The sequence below is a fragment of the Acomys minous genome (assembly GCF_964271855.1).
Source record: "Acomys minous genome assembly, chromosome: 18".
In the NCBI taxonomy this organism is placed as follows: domain Eukaryota; kingdom Metazoa; phylum Chordata; class Mammalia; order Rodentia; family Muridae; genus Acomys; species Acomys minous.
Genome location: NC_140501.1, coordinates 10254592 through 10274585, shown reverse-complemented (window position 1 = coordinate 10274585; position 19994 = coordinate 10254592). Strand labels below are relative to the sequence as shown.

The 19994-nt window shown below is 33.7% G+C and overlaps 1 long non-coding RNA gene across 1 annotated transcript; it reads right to left on the bottom strand.

Moving 5' to 3' along the window:
- Window positions 1-6377: 6377 nt before the first annotated feature.
- Window positions 6378-8133, bottom strand: LOC311589602. The gene is made up of 2 exons (XR_014776577.1): window positions 7899-8133; window positions 6378-6678 (listed from the first exon to the last, which is right to left on the bottom strand). It is a non-coding gene; the product is annotated as an uncharacterized lncRNA (long non-coding RNA).
- Window positions 8134-19994: the final 11861 nt, after the last annotated feature.

The following is a 19994-nucleotide window of genomic DNA, read 5'->3' as shown; positions in this document are numbered from 1 at the left end:
CCGGCCATATGTTGCAAAGCTGGGATGAGCTTAATGATACCCTGCCTGCTACTTCACTCAGCAGTAAAAATGACTATGAATTAATGAATCCTAACAATAAACAAGAGAAATCAAATTACAAAAAAATATAATGTCGCACACTCGATTGGTAAATAAATAGGATAATCTTTGTCCATGTTATATTGCTTCCTATAAGAGAACTACATCTTAAAAATACAAATTGGGTTATATAGATACAATTTTATGCTTTGTTAAAGAGTATATTATTTGAGTTTTTAAAAGTAGACTATGCCTCAAATCCTCAGTGTGTAAAAGAAAAATATACATTACATTTATTTTTAAAATATTATAATGTTTTGAAATTTAAATATTGCTGTTTTATTGACAAAGCTCCCTAGCCTCTGTAGTGACTACCTTTTTACCTAAAGGTATCTTTCCCCCACCTCCCTTCCTTCCTTCCTTCTTTCCTTCCCTCCTTCTTTCCATTTCTTTTTCTTTTTCTTTTTTTTACATCAAATAGAACACATTACGTTTTCCTATAATTGGCTGTTCTAATCAAGTTCTGATTTCTGTTCAGAAATAATTACATAACTTTTAAACAAAGTAAAATAATTTAAAGTTTTAATTATACATACACAAATATAAAATAGTAAAGAGTATAGTTTATCACCTTACAATGTTGAGTAGGTGCCTATTTGTGTTTAGATGCAAAGATTCAGGCCATTCATGGGGTGAAAAACCATTGGTGTTCTATTGTAGTCTTCAAGCAGCAATTCTTAATCCATCTAACTAATAACAGAAATTTTGGATTTATCTATCTTGAGATATTATATACCCATATGTTTTTAATATTTTTATTAATTTATTAATATTACATCTCAATTGTTATCCTATCCTTTGTATCCTCTCAATCCTCCCTCCCTCCTACTTTCCCCTTACTCCTCTCCTCTATGTTTGTGACTAAGGGGGACCTCCTCCCCCTGTATATGCTCATAGGGTATCAAGTCTCTTCTTGGTAGCCTGCTATCCTTCCTCTGAGTACCACCAGGCCTCCACATCCAGGGAACATGGTAAATATGGGACACTAGAGTTTATGTGAAATCAGTCCCCACTCTCCACTCAACTGTGGAGAATATCCTGTCCATTGGCTAGGAGAATGGATAAGGAAACTGTGGCACATTTACACTATGGAATACGATTCAGCTATTAAAAACAAGGAATTCTCGAAATCTGTGGACAAATGGATTGAACTAGAAATGATCATATTGAGTTATCCCAGAAGCAGAAAGAGGAAAATGGTATATACTCACTTATATCTGGACACTAACCCAAGGGGCATGTCCCATGAAAGTCTTTACTTGCCAGGAAAGTGGGACAGAGGAGAAGACATCCTATTGGGAATCTAGGTGAGACAAGCATGGGAGAATGGGGAAACAGAATGATTCAGAAGGTCCTAGAAAACTACAAGAACATTATGAGGAGTAGATCTGGGCCCAGGGGCCCTGCTCAAACTAAGGCACCAGCTAAGGACAATACGTGCAGTACACTTTGAACCCCTACCCAGATCTAGCCAATATACCCATATATTGTTGAGTAGTTTCCCTTGAAAAATTGCATCCTCCCAGAAAGTTTCTTAAGGAGAAAAGTAAATGACTCAATATCTTCAAAAAGTTCTTGAAATTGACAAGATTCATTAGGTCCCTCTCTGAAAGAGTAATCAGTAAAAGCTGAGAGTCTTCCTCAGAGGAAGGAAGCTGAGCTGCTAAAAAGCTTCAAACAAGACAAGTTACGAAGATTACTGAGATCAGACTAGCTACCTGGATGAAACAGAAATCAACTGAGCTGTCTGAAATGGGTTAAGATTAACTAGGTCACTTAAAAACGTTTGTAAAACTGACAACATGACCTCTCCATGGTATGGCAAAGAAGACAAATTTAAAAAAAAAATTAGTGTGAGAGAGAGATCTGTCAAAGGCATGTGGAAGAGTCCAGAGCAGAGAAAATTTAGACTAAACATGGCCAGCAGACTAGACATGGCCAGCCGACTGGACATGCCAGCTGACTGGGCTTTCTGTGGCAGAATAGAGAATAGAAGTAAATAGAGAAAACAATGAGTACAGCAGAATTATAGGAAAAGTGTGTACCTTTGGGAAGAGAATCGCTTGTGTTGGGTGCACTTTATGTGATAAAGGCTAGTATGGACTTTAAAATGTCTAGCAGGTTTTGGGGATACAAACATGCACTTCGCTATGCTGACAGGAAACATGTGTTCTTTCAGACTGGGTAAGGGAAATGACTCCTTTTTGTAGATGGGCATCAGCTTAACCAGTTCCTGAGAAATGATGGCTTTTATCCAATTGACAGAAATCTTTCTAAGGTCCAGGATGAGCCCATTTCTGGATACTTCCACTGTCTTTTAGAGTTGGGCCAATTGGAGTTTCCTTTGGATCTGACAGGAGTACACCCTTTAACCTGTCGAGCTGCCCCCGGCTGTGCAGTGTACTGCAGGCTGGGGAGGGCTTGGTGATGCTGTGTCACTGGGTTACATGTGCTCCTCTGTGTATCCTCTCACCCAGATTTCTGTAAGTAACCCCAGTAAAACACATTGATACACCATGTTGGTCATTGCTTGTATCTTCTACTGTGCTTTGTCATAGGGTTTATTTTTTAAATTATATTAATTTATTCAGATTACATCTCAATTATTATCCCATCACTTGTATCCTCCCATTTCTCCCTCCTTCCCACTTTCACCATATTCCCCTCCCCTAGGTCTATGACCGAGGTGGACCTCCTCCCACACTATGTGGTCACAGGCTATCAAGTCAAGTGCCACCAGGCCTCCCCACCAAGGGGAGGTGGTCAAATATGGAGCACCAGAGTTCATGTCAACGTCAGTCCCCATTCTACACATAACTGTGGAGAATGTCCTGTCCATTGGGTAGATCAGAGTAGGGGTTCGATGTTTACTCAGCTATTAAAATCAGGAAATTATGAAATTTGTGGACAAATGGATGGGACTAGAAAAGATCATAATGAGTGAGGTAACCCAGAAGCAGAAAGATTCACTTGGTATATACTCACTTATAATTGGGCACTAGCCCAAAAGGCATGTCCTACGACAGTCTTCACTTACCAGTATATTGAGATAGATGTGAGGACATCCTACTGAGACTCTAGGTAAGAGAAATATAGCAGATGGGGAAATAAAAGGACCCATAGGGTCCTAGAAACCTACAAGAAGAACATCATGATGGGTGGATCGGGTCCCAGTGTGGTCGGCTCAAACTATTGCACTAACCAATTACAATACACTGCCATGGGATTTCTATCTAGGGTGAATAGATGTGTGAGTTGTGTCTGCCCAGGAAAAGGTTTATCACACAACACTACTCTTTTTTGTTTTTAACTTTTTAAGTGGGAGTAGCTTCTAAATATTCAGTTACCAATGTATGTATGTATGTATGTATGTATGTATGTATGTATGTATGAATGTATGTACATATAGATTATGAAAGACTGTTATATATTGAGGCCTGTCATTTTAAATATGTAGTGTGTTATCTTACTTTGTTTTAAGGTCACATTCCCAGAAGTCTTCTACTCTTGTTAAATGCTTGATTCTTTCAATTCATCTTTTGATAAGTGATAAATCTATGGTTAGCATGTAAATTCAAAACAAAACAGTGACATACTTTACACAATTCCTCTTAACAATCGGAATGGATTTTTACAATATGAAAATATTCCTCAAAATGCCTATGATATAGTCTAAACAGCAAGAATAAATGGCAGGAATGAAATATTACCATCAAACCTTCAAATATGGATGCACAGCAGTACAAACCTCTAAGCTTAATTCTTTGCTCCTGATCCTATTATATAGGATCATTTGTTTCTGCTTTGCTTACCAAAATGACTGAGAAAGATGCGCTTAAGTATTCCAGGAAGATGCAGAGTGTCCTCATCCCACGGCTCCAGGGTGATACGGATTGTTAATGGCTTCGGGTCAAAGGAAACTTACTTTCCGCTAAGAGTATGCTCCTGGGAAGTCACCTATGCCTCAATGGATGGGCTCATGCACATACATATATGAATGGCTAAAATATATATATATAATTTTATTAGGAATTTAAATTTTTATTAAATTTAAAAATGGAGGACAAGGTGTTGCAAGCATAAGGAGGTGGGGTGGATATGGGAGGATGAAGGGTGAACATTATCAAATTATTGTATGATATACTCCAAGAATTAATAAAAATATATCGTTTATCTATTTTGGCTTCTTAAATTTAAAATAGCTAGTACACTTTCAAAATGTTTTGTGTAGTTTCTTTGGTGCAGTTAGATTTTCAAGCCATTCTAAAATACCTCATACATTCATAATATAGAGTATAACATTTAGTAGCAGCTGATGCAGATTTATCATTGCAGACATGTGAAATCATAGTCTTCAGGCTGAGCAGCAGACTCCCCGTAACATCTCATGCCTGTTTAGGTTTGTGTGTCTGTGGTTTTGTCTGTTTTGCTTTCCTGAAGTTTTAAAAGACACGACATGTTTTTACCATTTCTATTTTTCTTGCTTGGTGATGACTTCAGAGAAAAAGCAGCTCTAAGCAAATATTTTTTTTTCTCCCTCTTTTGCTCCTCATTCCTTCCATTGATGATAAATTCCTTCAATATCTAAGAATAGACACCAATATTGTTTCTAACACTCAGGTCAGGCAATCTCTTCCACATAGCTAGGCCTCTTTCATTTTATCTGTAGTAGTTTATTTTTCAATATCACGTTGAAAAAGCAGGGAGATAGTGCCCATGCCTCTGTCACATTTTCCTTAACTCAAAGCCTCTCCTTACTCCACGCAGACTCACATCTCAGGCTTCGGCTTACAGTGAATGGTTTCCATCACTATAACTTATTTTTAAAATTATGTTTTGCTGAATATCAATCTTGGCAAAGAGTTTTCAAACTGATATTTTGATCTGGCTTTAGGAGTGCATGTTCTCAGTCATATTTTCAAGAAGATACACATGATTTCACATTCTCTGATACAAAATCACCCAAATAAACATTAATAACCCATACAAGCATGATATTTCATTATAAGCCATCTATTTTTCCCAAGTCTCCCAAATCACCCAGTTCTTTCCTCATAGTTGTCCCTGACCTCTGGGTATTTTAACTAGTTCCTTACTTGTTTGAACAAGCTTGTACATTGTTTGGTAGCAGATTTTTGCTTTCCAAATGTCTTCTTGTTGGGACCAGACTTTTCTGTTGGTAGTGTTCTATTGCTTTATCTCAAATGCCCATCTGGGATACTGAATGGCTTTTAGTTGCCCAAGGTTGTGACATTGAAAATGTGACAAAAATGCTGCCTTCTTCCAACATTAAAAGAATACAGGGTTCAATCTGCTGTGTCAGAAACTAGGGGATTCCTTCAGGTCCCTGTAGTCCTTCCTCCCTTTCATTCATCAAAACACTTAGAAGTAGAGCTCTGCTGTGTGCCAGGAAGTACATTTGCTGCTGTGGGAGTAGCGGCTTACGGCTTTGCTGCTACAGTTTAGACAAAGCTGTGAATACTCTTCTGTGCTTGTGCAAGTCATTACACTTTATGACCACTAGCTAGTGTTCCAAGTCAAAATTACCAATCCCACCCCAAGGAATATGAGGCAAAATTTGTCACAAAATTAATGCTGTACATATTTGTTGTATTTGTCAATTCTATTAAACAACTAAAAACAAAATAAAAACTGGCAAGTCCTCACAAGTTATAAGGTTAATGAGACCATATTATGAACACACAACAGGCTTCATTGAGGTTTCCTTTTGTGCAAACACATACACATACACATATAGACACACAAAATTATCTGTTGGTTATATGATATATATATATATATATATATATATATATATATATATATATATATATATATAATTTTGAAAGAACATGTTGAATATGACCATTCAATCAAAATGTCATATTTTGATATTTTGGCATATAATTAGTATGTTCCATGTTCCTTATTTCTAATAAGACACTATTAGTGTTTTATCTTGGTAAATTTTCCTTTTAGTGTATTGAAGTTGCTATATAATCAATATTTATGGAAATACTTAGTATTTTATGGATGTTTCTGTTAATATGAGAAAATATAGTCCTGATGAAAGGAGAAAGAGGAGCATTAAATTAGGTGGATACTTTGGTGCATCGTTCCACCTCATTGTTCTTTGAAAGATATCTATATTAAAAATTATACTAATACACAGAAAGGGCAGGAATATTCTCTATTTTTATAAGACTTTATAGATTCTTTATTATTTGAGGGAAGAGTGAAACAAATGCACTGACAAAAATACTGAGTTAAAAAAAAACTTGTTCATGAAATTTTTTATTTAGAATGACTAAATTATATTGTGTAATTCACATTGCATAATTTGTGATTAAATACTAACACAAATACACTTAAATAGAGCAGAAATAAATGGGAATCTGCATGAGGAAGGACTCAGTGTTGCTTTTGAACAGTAGGATTACTGTTCACAATTACATAGGAGAATAAGACTGGCCTAATATCATTTATTGTGCCTAGTATTCTCATTTGTAGGCAGAAGTCTCTGGTGTTCAGTCTCCAGTACACAAGAAAGGAATCATAATTTGTAGGAGGCACAGTTGTCTAGGTAAAAGAAAGAAAGGATAGGTGGGACTTGAAAACAACTGCCAACTAAATATTTGAAATTAAATCCAGCTAATATATTCTTTATCTCCAAGTACTGTCAGATGTGCAATTACCCTAGAAAATATAGCAGTATTTGTATCTCTGAAAGAAAGAACAAATGTATAAAGATATTTCAATATGATTATTTCAGTTTATTCACTTGTATTTTGTGATCTGTCTTGTGATAGAAATATTGAGAGATAATTCGATAGAATATTAAACAGAATATCCTGGAAGAAAGACACTTATTGTGTACAATGAAGATTACATGATTAAATATAACACAAAATTTGGAGTATGACACTAATAGCAAGAATAAAATAAATTATGAAGTTATCAAATACAGGTTTAAAATAGAGATCATCTTAGAAGTATAAATATAAGTAATACAAATTATACAACACGAACATAATTTTAATGGCATATGGAATAATAGGATGTTTATGAGACCAGAGAAACTGAGATAAATATGCACAGATAAAACAAGAATGAGCTATATTATATCAGAAAAAAACCTCAAGTAAATAAATCTCCATTCATGCTCACACAAACAACTTATTTAACTCAGCGATTCATACTCAGAGAAAACATAAACATGAGTTGGGAGAGGATGTTTGAGAAGGTTTTCATTAGGTGAAAGGGGGGATGGCATAGGTTAATGTGTACCTGAGGACCTGCAAAAATGAATGATGTTACTTGTATCATGTATTATACTGTCAAATAATTACAAAGTGGGGGAAAAAGAGCATGAAGGGTAGGTTTTAATTTTGGACACCACTATGACATGATTTTTACCATTATATTTTTAGCAAATTATATATTGATATCTATTGTAAGTACATTAGTTATTTTATGTTCTTAAGCAAAAATGTGACTAAAACAGCTTCTTAAACATATAGTTTTGTTTTTTTGTGATAGGTTTTATCATTACTATTGTTGTTGTTGTTGTTATTATTATTATTATTCCTATATAGTTCAATTGGCTCTAATTTGCTTGTATTATAACTTAATTCACATCCTCTCCTTGAGCATAATTTTGTTTTATTTCATACTATGTTTCCTACTTAATTTTAGTACTTGTAAATATGGATTACCATTTTTACATAAGAACATATAATTTATAAAATTTCTATTTATTAAATATATATTTATTTCCACATATAGCCTCAATTTCTGACCTTTTAAACCGAGAAAAAATTCAAAAGAAAAAGTAGAAACATTGTTTCAGTCACTTGAGGTTCATGGTATCCACCATGTGAATTCATTAGGGCTTCTCTGCATATTGACTTGTCTGTAATGGCTTTGAGATACTGCCTTCCTCTGAACCTAAAGACCAAACAAACAAAATGGTTTGAGTATATTTCACCCAATTAAAATATTGTTATGCTAAAAATCTTGAAATTATAAACCTCAACTCAGCAGCAACAAAATGAAAATATAATTAGTTGTACTGTAGGGGAGAAAAATTAAAGCTACCCATTAATAACAGAGCCAAATGAGCAACTGTGGAATATTTTAGGTCGTCTAATATGCTCTAGGATTGTAATCTAGCCTGCAGACAAGTAGCCAATCTCTTTAAATGGTGATTCAAAGCCCCTTCATCACAGAAGACCCAGTGGCCTAAGAACAACTCATTTTAATGCTGCTTATGTGAAAAGTCCTTGTTTTACATTATGTGCGAAATAAAACAAACATCTACATCATAGAATATGCTAATATTTTAAGTACAACCAAGGCTTGCTCAATAGACACTGTTAAATATTTAACTTGTGGTGAGTACCTATATACGTAAAAATATATGTACATATGTTTACATGTACATATATTACAAACATAAATAACACCATAAAGTATATGGCTTCTGAACAATATATTTATGTTTATGCAAACTTTATATATTGTATGTGAGTATGTCTATGTAGAATATGTATTTTGTTCACATAGTATTTTAAACTAGGTTTTAATTGTGATACTGAATAATTTTTAACTTATACAATCACATAAGCATTTCTGAATTATAAGAGGAATATTGGTTTCTTAAAGTTAATTATTATTTTCTGTTCCTTTTACTTAAAATTCTATTTTTATAGCTGCTTCCTGCTTGCTTGAGACTGATTTTCTAAATTGCTTTCCTCACAAAAATCAACTACTCATACTTAATTGTCAATAAAATGCTAGCTATATTCCCCTTGTTGCTTGCTTTATTAAAGTTTCTGTCATCTACATAATGTGATGACTAGTTGACTAGAATTTCTCATAGTTTGGCTACTTTAGTTAGTTTCACAGAAATCTAATACTGGCACAACTACACATTTTTCTGTTTGAGGTAATAGCTTTTATTATTAAATGACTAATTAAGAGTCTCTCTCAGCTGAATGTATTATTTATTGGTACATATTCTCTTAATCAAGAATCTATGGGCTGATGGCCTTCATATCCACATGGGGAGACCTGGTACAATTTTAGGATTCAAAATGCTACAATGGGGCAGAAGGAAAAAGGATACAACTCAGATCAGTCACTATGTGATCACAAGAAGAGAGAAACTGAGGCAATATGGATGAGTCTTCCACTACAATTGAAAAAAGGAAATATTTCAGTTGTTCTTTTACTGTAATTTACCTGTAATTATAAAAGCATGTTCTTAATATTTTAAGCAGTACTTTTATATACATTCATATAAAATTGAAAACTTGAGAGGTTTTTATTTTATACTCTAGTGGTAGAAAATAATTCAGGGAAATCTATTAAATTCATATGTAATGGAGGTAATCATGAGTATATACGTGGATTTAGAGTCTGTATTTATACTTTTGGCATAGAATTTTTCATCAAACATCAGATATTTGGTTTTGATTTTTTTCTTACATAATGATTAATATTGTTAATTTAACTAGAGCTAGAATCATATAAGAAAGAAACATTTGTTCAGGCCCGTGAGAGGTTACATAAATCATGTGAACTGATGTACAAGACTCATTTATGCATCATTGTGCTTAGGCTCTTTGATCCCGAGTGGTGATATACTGTGAGTAGCCTACTCCTAAGTGTTTTCTGGCATGATTTTCCTTTCATGACAGACAAAACCTCAATGCCATGAGCCAGAGGAAGACTTTACTGTCTTTAGTTGCATGTCTAGATATTTTATAACATCAACAAGAGGAGTAACTCAAACACCCCACTTATACTCATGTGAATATTATTCTTCTGTTCAAAATCCTGTATTAGCTAATAGCTTTACTTGTTACTCTGTTATGGGTAGGTGCATTCCCCACTGCCTAAACACTTGTACTGAACACTCCCCAGTGTAATCATGTCAAAATGTGGGGCTTTTAGGAAGTAATCAGGTTTACGCTGTCATAAAAGGACAGCCTTCATCACTGCAATTAGTGTTTTTAAGAAAGCTCCCAAGAGCTACCAACATGAAAAATAACCAGCAGTCTTGCCCAGCTGTGCATCATGCATACTGTAGCAATAAATGGCATGACAATGGCAAGGATAACAGGGAGAGTCAGTTACCTTTAATGCTGTGGCCTCTGTGGGTTTATCATTCTGTAGTGAATGAGCCACATCTAAGAGTATATGGAGAACATAATTTGGACTTGAAAAGTAAATCTCATTTTCTTGATCTGCACGTTGGATGACCATTTAACTTGATAAAAGTATATGAGAGAAATTATGGTTGATCCATAGAAATCACTATGCTTTTTCATGTTTCTCATGAACATTTATATACCCACCTGAGTAGATTCAAGAGATTGTCATGCAATAGAAGAGCACTTACAAAAGGGATCATTTTTCTGACAACACACTTAACCTGGATACTATGCAAATAATAATAACAAAATAATAAATCTAATAAATTCATTTACATAATCCACAGCCAAATGAAGACATTGGAGAGTCCAGCCCAAGTCCTCACATCTATTTAGAAAAGACTCAAACATATAAGCAATATAAATGGCAATTGGTATAAAAATCAACAATGGGAATTGGGTTTTGCTTTGCTTTGCAGTTCAGTGCTCTTCCCTAGGTCTGTTGTACAGCAGCATGATCATTGTTAATAACAATATATTTTGTGTTTCACAATTGGTCACTACTAAATGACAGATAAGTTAGTTTATTAGCTTTTGAAATATTCCCCTACATGGTATATACTCAAATTTCTTACCAAGTGGGTTTTATATCACTAGCTTGAGTTGGCCATTTATACTAAAACTATTACAAAATATTAAGTGCACACAGTTATCATATATGAGTGTATGGATGTCATTATATTCTAAATATTATTCTGTAAGAAATCTTTATATAGCACTTACATTGTACTAAAGTTTCTAAGTAGTCTAGACTCAATCTAAAGTACAGTAGCTTATGTCAGTGAACCACCATGGTAACAAATTATCTACTTTATACAACAATCAAAACAAGGAATGATTTGCTTTTCTCAGATCTTTAGTTTTAGAGGATGTGGTCCATGCCGAACTGATTCCATTGCTTCCAGCATAAGCAATGTAGAGTACGTGGTGTAAAGGCCTCAGAGGGAAACTGCTCATAACACAGTGTCCAGGAGCTGAACAGACAAGAACAGATTTCTACCCATATTCCTCTTGAAGGTATACCTTGAATAATCTGAAACCTCCTGTGCCACTTACTAATGATTTATACTAGCTGCCAATTTCATCAAAACTAAAGACAAAATAATAATAATAATAATAATAATAATAATAATAATAATAATAATAATGATGATGATGATGATGATGATGATGTTTACTATTTTGGGGTCTGTGTCAATTTCAAAGAAAGCAAGGAATAAACACACAAACTATGGACAGACAGTATGACATTCAGACAAAGCAATATACATTCAGATGTGGTTAATGGGAGTGGCAGAACTCATCACGGATGTATGTCAGGTGACGGCTCACTAGAAACACATAAATACATCACGTTTTACCCCACATGCAGATGGAAATATGATTTTTTTCAATTAAAATGTTTTTTGTATTAAGCGTCTTGCACATTTTCATGCCTAGCACCTTGGCTGAGAATCCTGTTTCTCAGTTATGCTGATATGCTGTATACAGTATTGTAGCCTTGGAATCCTTTTAAATTATAATTGAAAATATATAGCATTTAAATATTTTGCTGGACTTAACACTGACATTTCCCCTTTTCTGTGTATAGTCTGAATTCTAACACTTTACAAATAGGGAAAGGGGTTCTAGATATGTCATCTAAGTTTCATTGTACATTAGAATAACAACAGCTAAAATTTCATGAATAATTTTTTCATGAGTGGACAGAATTCACAATCTTCACTGAAGGCTGAAGTTAATTTTCACTAAGTATGACATTCTAGCAGTCACTATGACGGTAATAAATGAAAAAGCTCTTTGCTCTACATTTTTAAATACTTTGAGGCAATTATGTACATTAAATTACTGAACAAGTATCCAAAGGAGCCTTTAGTATGGTGTAAATCTTGTTTTCTATTGATTGTCTAGTTTTAGAGGCACTGGCCATGTAGCATAGAAATAGACGGATATGCACCATTTGGTAGAGCTGAAATCTTAGGTACTGCAGTCATCAGATACAGTGAAGTGGTTATTCACGATGGCATGTGTTAGACTGATGTGAGATGTGAGAAGGAAGAATATTTTATCGTTCATAAGAGAAAATTGTTTTATATTTATTTGGCTTTAAAAGTTAAGTAAGTTGTATATTATTCAGCAGTGTAATTTATTATAAGTATTTAGTAAATATTTAAGGAGAAATTTTTATATTACTTGAAAAAAGTCAGGGACAGCAGAACCCTCAAATATCTCAGAAGCCCTTATTTGGCTACTGATTAATATTTAATATCAAATAATTATTCAAGAGACTTCCTGGATTTAATTTTGTTTTTTGTGGTTTTGGACATATTGATTAGGCTTAATATATTCTCTTCAAAGTGTTTTAAATATGAATAATAAATTTACACTATTTATACATTTTGTCTGCATAATGCTATTTTGTCTTTCTATAATTTTTACCAACAACCAATGTGTTAGTATCAGAGATATTTTCTCTGTTGCTGGTCTTGACCTCGGCTGTATTTTTCCAGATATAAACTTAATGGCTACATTTAGATTTGTGATTAGAAATTTGAAGAACAAAACTGAAGAACAAAATTTGAAGAACAAAAAGGAGACATTTGCTTTATTCACTAATCATAAAGAAGTTAATAATTTCCACCACCTCAGAAAAAACAACAGCCTACAGCCCAGTATTGCTTATTTCATATCCTTTCCTGCACAGCTTGCAGGTCATCAAACTTTGACATTTATGGCTCCATGTTATGTTTCAAACAACCTAATTTATTTTCATCAGTCTCAATTGAGTATATTAAAGGTCATTCTCATCTGGAGCTTGAACCATATTCTTATACTTTCTCTTTCATCCAACTTCCATTTCATAATATTTGATATCAAAGTCATCTTTCTTAAAAGATTGCTAGCTGTCCCACTTCTCTGTGCCATCATTAAGAAACTGCAGTCTAGGACCTTGTCTTCTTAATTAAAACTATTATATCTTGTCGTATTTTCATATTTTTTTATCTACTCTCTGCTTCCATGTCCCATCACCCTAATATATTATATTGCCTTAATAATTTTAAAAGTTCAATTGTTGTATTTGGTCTGGCTTTCTTTATGACTGATTTCCCATTGTGCTGTATGTCTTGAATGGCATGTAATAAACTCATAGGTAGTATCCATGTTAATCTCTTTCCAAATGAAGCATCTGCATTTGTTTGGTTGGTTTTCTCCTTTGCATTCTAAAGCTATATGGTCACTTGAATTTTCTAATTAATACATTTCCTTGTTTTGAGTACATAGTGTTTCCAAGTTTCAAGACCTATGTAATTTATAAACTGATGTATTACTATGTAGTATCTAAAGCTTAAAATGGCACATTTTAAGGGTTTCCATGCCTCTTAAAGAAATGAGGAAATTATTTTCCATAAGTATGCAAACTACTGAATATCTGTTGATATAAAGAATATAATCTTTGACAAGTTTTATGGATGAATTTAATTTGTAGAGTGAAAAATCTATTTCAAATAATTGGAAAAATGTAGCTATCTGTAACAAAAACTGGAATTCCAAATTATGTCTTGGAAAGAAACAATCTCAACTAGAAAACAATAAATATAATTTATCAAGCCAGATCATTGAATATTTAACTTAAATGGTTATACAAAATAAAATTATTTGAAGTATTATATAATTATTATGTCTCATAATTATTGTTTATTCCTACTTTTATATGAATGAGTCAGTACACAATCAATTCTGAGTATTTCTGTGATTAGGAGGGTCACACCAATAGTCAGCCTACTCCTTATTTGTATCTGATTTGTTTGGAAAATAACTAGAATGGAAACACATCAAGATGCTCTAAATAAAACAGGAAAAGTTAATCCTAAGCCTTCATTAATTTTCTCATGCAAAGCCCATTCACTACAGTAGCTTGTAATTTGCATAATATGTAGACTTAGAGTAACTGGGCATGTCATATTAGTTTAGGGATCTGTGGAAAGAAAAATAACTCTAATTTTTGTTAAAGTTTGATTTAAAATTGGCTTAGCTTTGTAGCAATTCAAAGATTATCTTGCTTTTAATAGAGATCTCTTTTTCATTAGTATAAAGGGCTAAAATATAAATATATTGTTTGCATGTAAAACAGAGACAGGTACATAATTAGATTTATGTCACATAGTCATTTAGATTTACCAAACTTATCTCCAACTGCTTACATTTTTTTGTAAATTTTTGATTAGTGTGAATAACATGTTTGAATTGGTTCACATTTTATTAAAATAATTCATTACTCAGAGAATTTTTATTTCTTCTTGACAATAATATATGATTGTGTGATATGTTTAATGAAAAATATTTTTACATTATTATGTGTGCATCTGTCTGAAAGTACGCCACAAGTGTTCATTGCTCTAAGAGCTAGACGAGGATGGTGGGTTCTCTGAAGCTGATGACTGTGTGACTTGCCTCATGTCGAAGCTCTGATCCAAGTTCAGTTTGTCTAAAAGAGCAGCAAGGGCTCTTAACATCTGCGGCAGCTCTACAACCTGTATATCATACTTTCAGTTTGGTTTCTTGGAATTGAATTTCAGACCTTGATGATGTTAAACCAACAACCTACATTATATCTCCTAGGTCATTTTCTAAAAACAAATAATCAAATATCCAAAATTATAAAAAAAAAAGTCCCATTTCTTTACAACATGTTTACATCCACATTATAATTAAACACAATGTACTGATGTTCATATAAGTTCCTTGATTCACTATCAACATCAGCTCTCAAAGAAGAGGTGCCTTTGTTACCACGGATGAACCTAAATTAATACACATTTATTTGCTCTAATTTCAAAACCAATATGTCCAGTAACTTACTCATTTTATAGCGTACAATTCATTCATTTTCATTTCATTTTCTCAGTTGCCTTTCAGAATTTAGAATGTTTTAGTGATTATTCTAGAATGTTAAACACACATTAATAAATAATCCAAATCTACTCTAAAATCACAGAAAGCACACTACCTATGGTGGGCAATATACTATATTACGGTATAGGTAATCATCTTTTCCTGGATCATTGTTGATATTTATTTCAGCAATGCATAATCATATAGAGGATATACCACAAACCTAGAAGGTTCAGAGCACACGAAATACCTAACTTGAGGCATCCATTGTGTTTAAGTCAACAACATAATGCACGTATGAGATGGTCAGCTTCTAATTCATAGAGATCATATTTACAGCGTCTAATTTTTGCTTCCTTTTTCTTCTTTGCTTAATTTACTTTTCTATTACTTTATTTATCATGACTCCTATTTTTTCATAATTTGCTTTACTCATGTTGCCAGTATAACAGTGACTTACCTAGGATCAAAACCAAAAGTTGTGTTGGAGAACCCCTGACTGTAGAAAATCAGCAGCAGCAGAGTTACTTATTTTCTGTTAGGTACTTTTTACTCCACCACAACTAAAATATTGAAGAACATGAGCAAGTGATGGGGCCTTTATTTCTCATGAAATAGGAAACGTGCTTCTCTGTGTCTCTTTTCTGAAATATACAGAAAAACATGTCTTAACATGTTCTGAATTGCCATAGTAATTATTTTAATTATCAAACAAATGTCTTAAAATGTTTCTGTATACTCAGATATGCATTACATATAAGTTCTGCCATCTGGAGGTATGTGTTCCTTCAAACAAAAGCTAAATGTAGAAAATGACATTCTTCATTTTCAGTATCAGTGAATGAAAAAGAAAAGCATAAAGATATACATAAAACACCTACGGTAAAATAACCACATTTAGTTCTTAAGATTTAGGTTGAATTGGGTTTAATTTAACATGAAAAGTCTTTTTATTTCATGTTTCCATGATAAAATCTCCTCTGAATCATGGTGAAAAAATTCACTAGTTATAACCTATTGATATTATAGAATTATTATAAGAATTATTATACATTTATCCTAGCATTTATAAAATAGCATCACTCATTTAATTTCAAAAGTCAAGGAGATAAATGGGCATGCATTTGTTTTTATTACAAGTGAATTTCTCAAATAGCTGATGAAACAACATCATATTATGTTCCAAAGACAAGTTTTTTGATAATATATGACAATTATGATATACTATAAATTAATTTATACAATGAATGGAAAGTAAGTTGATATAATATTTGATTATACACATTACTAATACCTCTTACACAAAAATATATTAAAATTTTCTTACATATAATCATGATTAATTTCACACTTTTTGCTGAACTAATATTTTTGGAATATATTTCTATCATATGAAATTGGGAATCCAAAATAAGCCATATAAAATGATTAGCAGTCATAATGAGTTAGAAATTCCAATAAGCACGCATGTATCTCATATTAGTTATAAAAGTACCTGAGCATTTTGACAAGTAGGAAAATGTCTGAATCTGCTTAGCTATTTATCATTGCTATAGTAGTTAATAGAAACACACCTTTCATGCTTCTAAATTTTCATTATCTTTGTGATAGTTTACTTATTCCTCAGTCCCTTCATCTGGAGAAAGAGTAAAGTAATGTATGAGAAGTTAATATTTCAACTACTTCTCATATCAGCATGACCACTATTGAGACCCTCTTACTAATAAATTTAGGGTCATTACACCAAAGACGGGAATATAAATATTTCTCCTCATGATAGAGTATGCTCTGAAATGTGTCTACATTTTTTTAATTTTTAAAAATTTATTCACTTTACATTTTGGTTGTAGCCCCCTCCCTAGTGTCCTCCAGGTCCTACTCCCTCCTTCTTTGCCATGCCTCCACTCCTCTAGTTCTTAAAAGGGGGTGGCCTCCTTTGCTACTATCTGACCACAGCCTATCACGTCCCATTAGGAAATGCCTAAATACTCTTCTTCTGTGGTGAAGCCAGCCTGCCTCACCACAGGGAAGTGATCACTGAGCTGTCAACAGAGGCCATGTCAGAGACAGCCCCTGCTCCCACGTGGAACTGAACTGTCCATTGACTACATCTGAAGAGCAGATCTAGGTAATCTCCATGCATGGTCATTGGTTGGTGCATCCGTCTCTGCAGGCCCTACTGGGCCCAGATCTGTTGGCTCTGTTGGTCTTCTTATAAAGCTCTTGCCCCCTCTGGGTCCTTCTATCCTCCAACTCTCCCATAAAACTACTTGCATTGTGCCCAAAGTTTGGCTGTGAGTCTCAGGTTCTACATATATCCCCTGCATGGTGACTGTTTCTGAGAACATACATCTATGGTAGGCTCCCGACCTGTTCCCTGTGTTCAACAACATCTGGTGTCTGTTTTATTTTCCCTTCTCAGTGAGTATAAAACATCCACCCTAGCATCCTCTTTGTTACTTACCTTCTTTGGATCTGTGGAATGGAGTATGGTTATCCTGTGTTATATGTCTAATATCTACTTATAAGTGAGTATGTATCATGTGTGTCTTTCTGGGTCTGGGTTAACTCACTCAGGATGATCATTTCTAGTTCCATCCATTTGCCTGACATTTTCAAGATTTCCTTGTTTTTAATAGCTGAGTAGTATTCCGTAGTGTAAATGCACCACAGTTTCTTTATCCATTTTTCAGTTGAGGGACGTCTAGGTTGTTTCCAGATTCTGGCTATTACGAACAAAGCTGCTATGAACATAGTTGAACAAACGTCTTTGTTGAATGGTGGAGCATCTTTCGGGTATAAGCCCAGGAGTGGTATAGCTGGGTCAAGAAGTAGCACTATACCCAACAGCCAACTTTCTAAGAAAGTGCCAGATTGATTTCCAAAGTAGTTGTATAACTTGGCACTACGGGCAGCAATGGTGGAGTGTTCCCCTTTCTTAACATTCTCACTAGCATGTGTGCCATTCTGATGTGTGTAATCATCTCTGAGTTGTTTTGATTTGCATTTCCCTGATGACTAAGGATGTTGAACATTTTTTTCCCTTTATTAATTTATTCTTGTTACATCTCAATGGTTATCCCATCCCTTGTATCCTCCCATTCTTCCCTCCCTCCCATTTTCCCCTTATTCCCCTCCCCTATGACTGTTCCTGAGAGGGATTACCTCCCCCTGTATATGTTCATAGGGTATCAAGTCTCTTCTTGGTAACCTGCTTTCCTTCCTCTGAGTGCTACTAGGTCTCCCCCTCCAGGGGACATGGTCAAAAGTGAGGCACCAGAGTATGTGAGAAAGTAATATTTATGTGTTCTGTTGAGAATTCTATGTTTAGCTATGTGCCCCATTTTTTAATTGGATTATTGGGTTTGGTGGTGTTTACGTTCTTGAGTTCTTTATACACTTTTGATATTGCCCTTTTTCATATATGGGGTTAGTAAAGATATTTTCTATGTCTGTGGGTTGTTATTTTGTCCTGTTGACAGTCTTACAGAAGCTTCTCTGCTTCATGGGGTCACATTTATTAATTGTTGATTTTAGAGCCTCAGCTGTTGTTGCTCTGTTCAGGAAATTGTCTCCTGTGTCAATGAGTTCAAGGCTCTTCTCCACTTTTTCTTCACAGACTTAGTGTGTCTGTTTTTAAGTCAAGGTCTTCAGAGAAGACTCTAGAGCTGAGTGAGGAAACAGAGAATGTTCTGATATGGAAATGTTAGCCTAACATGGATTTTGCTAGAGACAAAGTAGGGAAAATTATGATTTTATATAATCTCATGTTTTCAAAGTAATTATAGTATTTCTATTTCTGTTATTTAGTAAGAAGAATATATATCAGGCTACTAGAAATGAAGATTAGTATAAGGTTAATCTAAGTCATGCTTGTCAACCTGTATTGGGAGACAAAATCATTACCACAAAAAAAAAATCATGAAGAAAAATATATGTTCTTAATCCATTGATCCCACAGGCCGGATTTTAAAAAGGAGAGATTGAATGATCACCATCCCCCATGACTGCAGAGGCAAACGCATTTTATTATTCAATACAGAATTATATGGTATCAGAAAAAATATTTCCAAGTAGAATACATCAAATTTCAATATCAAATAGACATATGATAGTAAAATCAGTCTCCAAAGAATGATCTGAAAAAAGAAAGTGCCTCCAAGTAATTCCAGCTCCTGGTTACTTCACATTTTGAAGTGTTCCTTATTTTTACTGATTCTTAGAAGCTTCCCCATTCGTAACACTTTTGATACTCAATGAATTTTACTTTATTTTTTGACCTGTCTTTTCACCACAGGCTAATTTCATCAGTATATTTCCTGTTTAGATTGATGAATTTCTCGAAATTTAGCCTTTAGACCCACAGTTTATTCAGTGAAAAAAATAATAATAATGTAACTTAAGAGAAAAAATGCAGTTCTCACAAAAGTGCAAAAATTGCAAATGTTTCCTAACAGTTATTTATGTATTGATTAGTAGGATGTTTAAATATTTATTAAAATAAATTATTCTTAGGAATGACTAGGCAATCTCTCCATTCTGAAAATGCACAGATTTTAATCCGATACAAAAAAGTTTTTATCAGTTTCACATATAAATACTAAATTTTAATACTTGTATTTAAAATGACATCCTCTGGATTACTATGTTTACTCCTTTTTATAAAGTTCTAATAGGTCATCTGTATGATGACATCCTGACAAAGAATGCCAGAAGAAAAATGCTCTGGAATTAATACAGCTTTTATGTTTGGGTTTGCAATAACTAAATTCAAAAATAAAACAC